The following is an 11,407-nucleotide window of genomic DNA, read 5'->3' as shown; positions in this document are numbered from 1 at the left end:
AACAGTTTGCTTGACAGTCCTGTTACTGACTGTTAGTGTGGACATTTGAAAAAAAAATCTTAAGATTCAAACCAAGCACTATACAGATGATGCTTATATTTACAATCAAAAGTAGGTACAGTCAGACCCGGGCAGGCCAGGCTGGCCCATTTATGTATTTGGGCCTGCCCAAGACAGATTACAACCCCCGTGTAAATTTAGTTGCTGTATGCTATTAAATGGGAGCTTGGAGGGGGTAAAGAAGACACTTTGGCACGGTAGTATGCCAAAATGGGCTTAGGGTAAGGAGCTGCATCCTTCAAAGGCTGCATTTTACATTTTTTGATTTTTACATTCTACAATTACATCGTAGCGAGGCGACAAAGGCTGTCCAAATTCGAAGGCTTCTCCTAATGAGGCCGACAAATGCGTCCTTCTTTTTCCCTGGATTTGAAGAATGAGTCAGTGTATCCCTCGTGGCCCACCCTATCCCATGATTCATTGCGGGTGGTTCAGAGATGTCCGCCAGCTCGCCTTGCCAGCTGTCAGCTGATCGTGCGTTCGAGGCTCGCTGTCCTGGAGGAAGACACCTATCTCCCGGTCCACCGTTTTCATACTCCTGCTGGTTTTCACCAATGAGTGGAAGTTAAAGACAGATATCATTCAGTCAGAATATATCTGATGTTAATGTTTGGTTTATTTGTTAAGATGCTCTTCAAATAAATGTATTCAAACTTGGTTTAGAAAGTTATTATATTAGGGTTAGAGCAAGTTGTTAAAAGTTTTACCAATAAATTAAGTGGTATTTGTCATCAATATACTTTATTTGAGATTATTTTTTTATATCTATAAAATAAAAGTTATTTTAAACATTTTAAATGGCTGATTATTGAGCGAGAATGAAATTAAAGGATAAATAAAACAAGAATATTCTGAAGAAAACAAGCTTATAAGCCATCAGGAAAAGGGTAAATAAAAACCATATGCAGTTATATACTCTGGAGACAGCGGGGTTAACCTTCGGGCTCCATTTTTACCTTCACAGCTCTGAGGTTCACACTGTCACGGTTGCTATGTGACAGATGTTACGCTGGGGTAAGGAAGGGAACAGCTGGTGAAGGCTAGAACGTCTAAATTCACAGCCGATCACTTGCAAGGTGCAGGAGAAGCTGAGAAGACAGATGCTGCTGTTTGGACTGGTGAAGCTCCAAGGTCTGCCTAAAAAAGTTACAATTTTGGGTTTTACGATGAAGTTGAAGTCTTAGCCATGGCAAAAACAGGGAGTTCTGACTGCGGTGAGGTTAGTTTTAGGTTGGATATGCTCCATGGATGCAGCAGGTCTTCCTCCCATCCTCCTCCTGCAGACACTGGTTCGCTTAAGAACCGTCAATAAATTTCCGAACCAAACACTATGTTTCATGCTGGTATTGTTTTGTGTGTTTTGGGGGAAATGTTTGTCCGTCTGAAGATCTGATTTTATGTGTGATCAGCGGGTTTAGGATGTTATTAAATAAGGCACCCTGCCTGCATGTAATTCAGAAAGTTGACCTGGTGTCCTTTTTCTTTTCTTTTAGCCTTCAGGCATGGTTTATGATTTGTAAATAGTAAAAGGCGACTGTGGCTCAGTGAGAAGAGTGGTCATCTTGCAAACCGAGGGTTGTGGGTTTGATTGCAGCTTCCTCCCGCCACATGTCAATATGCCCCTGGGCAAGGCACTTAACCTCAAATTGCCTACCGATCTGTGCATTGGTGTATGAATGTGTTCGTGAGTGTGTTTGGGTTAATGTGGCTCTAGTGTAAAGACAGGAAAGGCGCTATATAAGCTCAGTACATTTAAAATTATTATTTTGGTTTGACCTGCTCTGGCCATTGCAGTCCTTAATGTTATCGTAGTCGATATTGAGTTTTATTAACTTTACTCTGCAGTCAGTGAAAACCTTCTCATTTCTCTTGGTCCCATGGCCAATCAGTGACCAGCAGTCTGTTCACATCACATGTAGGCCCTACTCAGCCCCGATCATACCTGCTCAGGAGCAGGGACCAAAAAAGCAGGTACCCGTATGGAAAAAACAGTAATGGAAACACTTGCAAGGCTAGCTGAGTGAAGTCAAGTAGGGCCAAATCGAGCCAGTGGAAAAGGGGCAAAAGAGACCCCAGAAATTCTACTGTTTTGCTCCCCTGGTGTGGCCGAAGCTCCTCATAAAATGGTCGCCACTGCTACTACTAGCACTGATCTGAGAGCAGCATTTGGTGTGACTCTTGGTTTTGTCAATTTTAAACTTAGTGGTCAAGCAACAGCCTTACAATTAGGGGATAGAAGATGTGTTTCGTTTGATGTTCCCTGTTCCCTCACAAATTGCGAGCACATTTTTTTGCACTTGTTCATAGAGAGCACTTTTATCACTTTTTGTTCAATAAACAGACAAAATAAAGCTAAATGTGTCTCATTGTGTGACACACATGCTATGCTTCATTGTAATACAGCAGAACCCCCCAACAATCCCCTATATTAACAGTTTTTTTTTTTCAGGTCTTAAATTTCATTCAAGGTGACATTAAAAAGATCTTAAAAAAGTCTGAAATTTGACTTGCTGAAACCTGCATATATCCTTATGTTACTTTATTAAAATACCATAGTGTTGTGGGCAGATGCAACATGTTTTCTTGTTTGAATGTTTTTGGGAGATGGTGTTAAATCTATTTGTTTCTTGCTATTTAAACCAGAATGAATGATCATCAATATATTTGCCATAACAAGGTTAATTTAGTTTAGTAGAATTTCACTTCACCAATGATTTGCCAAATGAGATGGTAAATGATAAATGCCTCTTTGATGCCTTTAGTTAAATAAAATTCATGTATGTTTTTTTTTTGTTTTAAAAAAAATAAATTTTAATGTTGTTCACTTTTACTCCCAATAAAGAGCCTGTTAAAGCTACGTTATAATTTCTATATTGGGAAAAAGAATAGTTTTCTTCATTTGCCAAATTCCTTCCCTTCCTTGTTTTGTAACATTCTTCTGTAAGTTATTTTTTCCAGCTATTGCATGTTTACTTGTTGCTTGAACTGAACTCTTTTTTTCTTGCTCATACAACCTTCTACCTTCTCGTTATTTTCTGTCTTTTGATTTTGGATATTTTGTGATAATTGTTGAACATAAATCTCCTCTACCTTTTATGATGAGACTCAAGTCTACATAAACAGCCAGGCTCCTGCAGAGATGGGACAGATGCCGACTTCATTGGCTAGAAAAGGAGCTGTTTGAAAAGACTTGGCTTTCTGTATTAATTGGTCATAACATGACATTTGAAGTTTTTTATAAATCTTTTATAATCTTTTGAGTCTTTATTGAGCACACCTATCGAACATTGTCCTGATAAAAAAAGTCAGTTGTTTGATTTCCAGATCTCCTGTGGCAGCAACAACCTTAAACAAGTGTTTGAGGCATCTGCAGATCAAGCACATGGTGGGCCATTATTAGCTATATAACAGTTTCAGCTCAGTTTTGTTGGATTTCATTCATGGTATTATTTCCAAGGTCAATAAACAGCATCATTTGGTCATATGGTAACTTCAAGCATAAATCACAGAGCCGCAAACTGACAAATTGTATAAACCGTATAACAGGTTATTCATGACGGTCTGCTGTAGTCTCAGTCTGTCTGTTTGCGTTATTAAAAAGCTTGAGTGTGAAACCTATATAAAATCTAAGATGTAAACAGAAATGCAGCTGAGTTTTAATGCACACAGGTACACACTGATTCTGATTAGGAGCTCAAGAATTTATGTTTTGCATATTTCCCAAAGAGGAAATGCAAAACCTATGTTGGTAAAGAGCCAGGATGCATACATGCTTACCTCAAAACTAAGTGAGCACATGCTTTGAATTTTAAAAGGATGAATCCTTGTTTACAGCTTCATCACAAATGAGATTACGGACTTGCAGCTATAGAGGTGTCCAGAGAAGCTGGAATACACGATGTGTGTAAGCAGCACTACAGAGGAACAGATTAAATATACTTGCAGCTGAAGCATGCAACTGGGTAAATAAAAAAAAACATGACTTACCCACTCTTTGAAATTATCAATATTAATTTCATCTAAAGCATGAGCATCTGGATTTTAAAAATAAAATTGGGGAAAAATACATATAAAGTTTAATGTTATATCCATTGGGCTGGGTGCGGGTTGTATGTGTGTGTGTGCTTTACCTTCTCTGATTGCAGGGTGTGATGGCAGGTGTGTCCTTGCAGCTGGAGCTCGTTGTAGCCTATCAGGAGGAGCATAAAGAGACAGATGCTGAGGCAGAGGCCAGATTGTTCTTCCTCACAGATTGGTAATGAGGCAGCCTTGTTATTTGTTGTTCTCTACTTCCCTTTTTTGTAGCTTACTGTTTGTGTCCTCCTTCCAGGAAGAAAACCGTTCTCTAGTCCTTTAAGTCCGTCTTCTGGTCTTCAGTCCTCTGCTTCCTCATCTCCATCTTTTCTCTGGAACAAAGAAACCATCAGCAATCTGCTCCACATCCTTCTTCATCGTCTGTTGGACCACTTGTTTGCTGAATATTGGACCATTGGCATGTTGTTGGACGTCACTATGCCTTTCCAGCGGCATCGGCCATTTTGTATCCAGGACGGCCCGCTCCTACATATCCCGTCGAGCATTGCGACTGATATGACGGGACGTCCCAAGTCCGACGTCACAAGACGCTATATAGGGAGTCCTCCATTTTGAACACTCGCCTTCAGCTGGAGACCGTTACCAACATCTGAAGCATCACCTGGAGAAGAATCCCGAGTGGATCTCATTTATTCTCTCTCGTTGGCCAACGAACAATTCATAACTGAGGTTTCTGGACTAAGAAGGCCAGAAATGTCACTTTGCCGATCAAAGACATGAGTTTAACACGTAACTAAAAACACGGAGTTTCGAGGAGACAAACCACCACCATGCTTTATCCTAGTCGACTTTGATGGTCAGATCATATTTTTCCCTTTCACCAAGGAGGCCAGAGGACGAAGATTGACCGCTTTTCCTGAAGTTAACTGTGGACGCACAGTAACTTCCAACTTTCCCCTTCCTCTCTCGACCCCGCTCAGAAGAAAGCCGACAACAAGTAATACCCATCCTTTATTTTTATTCCTTTCTTAGAAGCCTGGGCAAAATAGGAGGTTTTAATGCGATGAGATTCGCTATTTAATCTAATGTCTTTTGAATGATATGTGCATGTAACCTTGTTATTGAAACTATGATGTGCCGTGTTTGACGTCTGGAAGCCGCTGCGCTACTCATCTTTGCGTGTGTTTTGCGGGGTTATTTACCACCTGGGAGCAAGCGCAGGTGCGCTGTGAGACTGGACTGTTAAAATAACCTCATGGTAAAATTCCCCATTTTCTTTGTCTTCAACCTTACTGCTTGCTCGCTTGCCGCTAAAAGTTTTATAACCCTTTGTCTGCTCACCTGGCAGAGTTGGGGGAAGTTTTATGACTGAGTATAACTGAGTTACAGTGGAACTGCGCCCCAACATCCTCACCACCACACCCCCTTTCGTCATATTATCAATTTTGCCATAACTGCTGGTTTGATCCCATACTGCTGTTTCGCTTTATTTTTGTTTAGTTAGATATTTTACCCCTTGTGTGTAGAACTTTGCATGTTGAGTAGGTGAAGATTATTAAATTTGAAGAACGGATTGTATCAGGCTGTGATTTAATAAATATTTACATAGATAAAGAGAAGGCGTTCTGTGTTTATTTTGTGCAAGAGTGATTCGTCAGTCAAGATAAGGTTAAAAGTTCCACACGTTTCGGCAGAAACGGTCGATTAAACAGTGACATCTCTGGTAATAGTTATCAATTATTACTAAGTATTTAACGGTTGTAATTATCAAAGGCGTTGAGCCACAATTACAACACCAGAAGACATCTCTGGTCTCGATTCATAGATGAGGATTTTGGTTAAGAAATTAATTTAGTCAAATTATGATTTTTAATTATAATTATTGATCAAGATTAATTAATTAATAATCATACTTCCAACAGTCATTGCATGTTATCAAACATCTTTTCGTATAATAATCACTTACTGTACCTTTTCTCCTCAGTGCCGTCCTGGAAGCTGCTCCCAACGAAGAAAAAGAAGAAAAATGCATTCTCTCTTTTTTGTCAATGAACCGTTTAATTCATCTCCCATTGTCCTTAGTTGTTGCCTGCACAAGGGTCTCACTTACAAATGGACATTCAAGTTAGTGGACTCACAGAACTGTGAAACCTTAGATCAGGACTCTGTGTTTTGTCTGCCTTTCGATAGGCATGTAATTATTTTTTTTATTTTCATATAACTGTTTATTTTTAGTGCTGCTTTGTCAACCAGCCCCTTTAACAGATTGTGTGGAATTGAGTGGGAACCATCCAAATAAAATATATGCTGGTTGTATAGAAAATAAATCTGATTATTTCATCTTTCAACTGGGCAGTTTTCACTGTAGTCTGATGTCCTGAGCTGCTATTACTGGTCCCATAAAATTCTAAGTATAGTGTGACTTATGAGTGGGTTCTGCCAATAATTAAAGGGAAAATTCACATTTTTAAAATGGAGGTTCTGTTGAGTTATCAGTAATAATTCCCTTACCTGCAATGGGCAGATGTTATATTTCTTTGAGTTTGTACAAAAGTTAAGAAATCTTAAACAATGATGAAAGGCCATAAGCTAGTTAGATGGATTGCCCACTTTCACTGATTTAACAACTTAAACAGAAAATTTTCATATCTGTGGGATACTATGATTAAGTTGTAAATATTACATGCCTACACTTGATTGTTGTTAAACTTTTTGGAGACTGTCATTTGTGACACAACACTGAAGACGACAAGTTCCTGTTTTTCTCTTATATACCTACATAACTCTAACATTGTAACACAGACAATGTTCATCTGAGAAAAACGTGATAAACAATAAACTTCTGTGAAAGTGTAGACATTTAATATTCATTCATATACCATTGTATTGCAAGGGTGGGAATGAACATATTGAGTCTATAGCAGAGAGGAACAACTGCCTTTCAACAGAAGACCTGGTTTAGAGTGAGCAACTAACTGTAACTAACAGGAGATTAAGAGAACAGAGAAGAGACAAAAACACAGAAGCTCTAGGAGTAGTTTCTATGTTCAAACAAATAAACAGTGTTAATCTCTTTTCAATATAAATTTCTGAGTGGTTGATATAGTACTTAAATGAGTGAATACAAAAGTTTTGACAACTTGCTAATTGCTTCCTCCACGCATGTCCTCTTGATCAGATCTGATAATGCATATCCTTGTAAAGCAAGGCTGTCTACATGCAACATTTCCTGGAAATCTTTTTCTTAGCTTGGAAATTACAGTCCTCAATGCCAGTTTGGTTGGAACCAGTGCGCAGCATGTATGCTATTGTTCAGAATCAAAACAGGAACATCCAAAGGGTCAATGTGGTCATATTCTCTCCTATCATGAAATTCCTCTATTCCTAGAAGTCAGCGTGTTATTCCCTTGGCTTTTATACAATAAAACACAGGGTATAGTGACCCACATTTTGAAAGAATTGCTTTTCTCTAACTCATGCATAGGACAAAGAGACATTGAGCGAGAAGGACCCAGTGAGACATGGATAGAGGAATGCAAAACCTTCAGGAATGAGTATACCCTCAGCTCATGTATGAAAACAATTGTCAGTCATTATACAAACTATGGTACATACATAGAATTGATTTAGAGAGGAAGAATATGCAGCATGAGTAATTTAATGTTTAAAAAACTTTTTAATATCTTGATAAAACACAGGGAATTATTAATTTTAACAAAAAGTAAACTGGAATGAAAATTTCAATAACTCAGCCATTAAATTCATTTACACACAGTTCATGTACTTTTCTATGATGTCAAAGTCAGAGCACATCACAGCCTCCTGGGTTGGATGGGATAGCTACAAACTTTTTCCTCCCTTTCACATCCTTCTTGTTCACATGATTTATGGCTCCACTCGGGGCATTTAGATCAATCTGGTGGTCTGGTCTCCCACTCAATTTTAGATCAAAACTTTGATATTGAAAATACTTCCAACATTTGGAGATGGTTTTCTGGCAGTTTGTTACTTAAAGACCAAATATATAAAAATTTTGAAGCCAGAAAACCAAAACATATTTGATTTAAATCTTCACAAGCCTTTGATCTGTTTTAGCTGTTTATTAAGACAACAGATAGTTTTCTATAAAAAAAAAAGAAATAATAATAATAATAATAATTTTTAATGGGACCATGTGAGATAGATGTGCGATTTTATGCAGGAAATATGGATGAGCACCAAAACAGTTATATATATTTAGGGAAAGGTGAAACACAACACTGATTAATTGTGCTTTGCACTCTTTTAGCACTTACATGCTTTTTTCAAGTGGATTAATTTTGATTTTTATTCATGTTTCTCACGGAATAAACACAACAAAGTGAAAAGGACATGATTTGGTGGCTTCCATGCTTTATAGCTCTTTTTTCTTATCACTCACGTATATATTTGGAAATAAAATTCATATTAATTCAAGAAATGTAAATAAATCATCATCCAATGTATGCATAACAGCTACGGTTTACAATAGACTCCCAGTGTTGAGCACATCAGGGTCAAATTGGGACAGTACTCTGCTCTAGGACACTTAACCATGTTGTCTGAAGTCCTCTAATTGGGTTGAAATCTCTTAAACCAGAGCTTCTTCATTAACATTTCCCAAAATAAAAGCCAAAGTTGAGATGGAGTGTTGATGATCATGGATGTCTATGGTACTTTTTGATTAAGTTTCAGGCATCTGCTTTTTGAAACCAAACCTGTGACCCCACTAAATGCAACATTTGTTTTATTTTAATTTGCAAAGAAAAAAAAGACTGAACTTTAAACTGTTGTTGCATCACATATTTTATTCTTTTGTATAAAATGCAGGCTCCAGACTGGTCGAGGAAGCTGTTTGACTGTTCATCAGGTGCTTTTCTGTTGCTGCTGTGTATGTTTACTGATGATTTGGGGATAAACAAGGCATTGTTGCCAAGACTGAACAGGTGGCTAAGACTTAGACGCAAACACAACATAAAACAGACTGCAGAGAACCTGATGGGAAAAAATAGACCGTGAGCTTTCCAAACATCCCTCAAGAACATGACAACTTTGCAGTGAATGGTTGCATATTTCTACAGTCAGTTGTGTGCTCAAATAGATGCAGCAGAATAGATAGGATGTATTGATTTTTTTTTAACGTAACAGACTTCTTTCCATTGTTTGCTTTTCTTTTTTTTTTTGCTTACAATAGATCTTTCAACATATTTGACAGCTGAACTGGATAGAATTGGATAAAATCATCCCTTTCTTGCCTCTAAGTCATAAAAAATGCTGCAGCCAGACTAACACGTTGCAGCAAGCGAGCTTACATTACCCGCATTTTACATTCTTTACATTGGCTACCAATAGATTTCAGGATTTGTTTTAAATTTCTCACATTAAAATACAAAGCATTTAAAAGCCAGGCCACAAATTACTTATCTAGTCTGGTCACAAAATATACTAAATTAGATTGAAGACCAAGGTAGACCAAGCCTTTCAGTCCATGGCACCAAGGCTGAGGAACAGCATTTAAAAACTTTCATCTTTGAACAGGCTTTGTGTTTATTTTTTACTTTTATTGTGTGTTATTTTATCTTTTTATCTGCACATAATTTTTAATTGTTATTTTATTGGTTTTCTGTACAGTGCTTTGTGATGGTTTTGTCTGTGAAAGACATTTAGCAATTAACGTTACTTACATATTATGAAATTACATTCAAACAATCTGGAGAGCGGCGGCACATACAACACTGTGTCTTTGCTGGTGGCAATAAACTGTGCATGTTGGCAAAGATTAACATTGACACAATGCATTACAAAGTCTCAGTCACTCCATGCAGACTGCTCTGTGTCCAGGCATCTTAATATCCTGTCGTTATTCCCTTGCTTCCTCTGGTATCTTTCCCTTTCTCCCTCAATATTTGCCTTCTCAATGCTTTTCCCTTCTATATAGTGTGCAGTCCAACACTCACAGAAATGTCAGAATAAAAGGGAAAACAATCCTAGACAAATCTCTATAGATAAGAAACCCACTGTGAAAACTACAAAAGTGGTCAACGAGGAGTGCATAAGTTGTAAAACAAATAATGCGGAGCATGAAGTGCTGAGAGTGACAGTGCTGTGTGCCCATGTCTGTTTGTGTGAGAGAGGGAGGAGATGCAGTGTGGAGAATTCATGTGCTCGAAGGAGATTTAGATGGAGAGCGAGAGCAGAGCAGCAGAGAAGGGACTAAGGCAAGAGTGGGAGCTGAAGACTGAGAGGGAAACAGACCAGAGGAACAGTGAGCATCGGAGACGAGTCTGCTTCTAACCACCGCCTGTCAGGTCTCCATGAAAAGAGCTGGCGGGCTGCTGCTGCTGACTGGCGAGTGGATTCTCTCACAACACACACTAGAGTTTCCTGGTGGCTATGCATTCATCCTGCGTTCACCTCTGCTGGTTCCACCACTGGAACAGTTAAGTGAAGGTTTGACCAGCTTCACTCTGGATCTGACTCAACACCCATGAACCCCAGCCAACTCTGGCATACCCTCTCAATAAGGTAAAGAATCAAAGCTTCTTATTGACTCTAATTGGTGTGCAAGCAGCATTTGACCTATTCAATCATACATTTACATATGAATTTAGGAAACTGCTTTTAAACCAGTGACGTGTTTACTATATAAGCATGCTTTGTTAACTTAGGGTTGAAATGAGGGAGCACAACGTAGGTCGTGCTGTCATTGTTCCCAACATTGTTTGATGAGCACACATTTTTACAAACGATGACCTCAGAGTTGCTTCCTCCTGGTTCTTGTGCTTGTACAGTCAGTATGAATGATATTATTAGCTGCACACTCCTGTCTCCTCTATGACGTCAACAAATTGTGGTGTTTATAATAGATTTTATGAATGTGTAGACCCTGACATCTATTATCCACACATTTCATATAGGTCAACTTAGCCAGATCCTAACTGTTTGTTGTGCAGGAGAAATTGAGTTAAAGCTCTGTCCTGTGGAGTTTGACAGCTCTGAGAGACTTGCTTAAAAAATCTGTAGAAAGGTTAGAATAAATTAATGAAGAGGCAGTGTGGTGTAACACTTTTAGTTGCTGTTTTGTTAAATTTCCCAATGAACATGTTAGCAATTTACTTCACTACTGCACAAATAGAGCACCCCCCCTACACACACACATACATACACACACAACCCCCCAAGGCAGCTCGCCTAAATATACATGCCTCTGCAACGTGAGCTTTAACTATCAGAAAGTAACCCTGGTGCTGCTTCTCTCTCTTGTGTTTATGCTCAGTTTGTATCTTCTGAATGG

At 38.5% G+C, this 11,407-nt stretch overlaps 1 protein-coding gene across 1 annotated transcript in view; it reads left to right on the top strand.

Annotated features, from left to right (window-relative positions):
• The first annotated feature begins 10,352 nt into the window (after positions 1 to 10,352).
• opn7b (opsin 7, group member b) overlaps positions 10,353 to 11,407 on the top strand; it is a 79,335-nt gene continuing 78,280 nt past the window's right edge. Inside the window, exon 1 of the mRNA XM_047375032.1 lies at positions 10,353 to 10,638. The gene's annotated coding sequence lies outside the window, so the exon portion shown is untranslated. The remainder of the gene's footprint in view (positions 10,639 to 11,407) is intronic.

Source organism: Girardinichthys multiradiatus, chromosome 1 (genome assembly GCF_021462225.1).
Source record: "Girardinichthys multiradiatus isolate DD_20200921_A chromosome 1, DD_fGirMul_XY1, whole genome shotgun sequence".
NCBI classification, from domain to species: domain Eukaryota; kingdom Metazoa; phylum Chordata; class Actinopteri; order Cyprinodontiformes; family Goodeidae; genus Girardinichthys; species Girardinichthys multiradiatus.
This window is presented reverse-complemented; position numbering and strand designations above follow the sequence as displayed.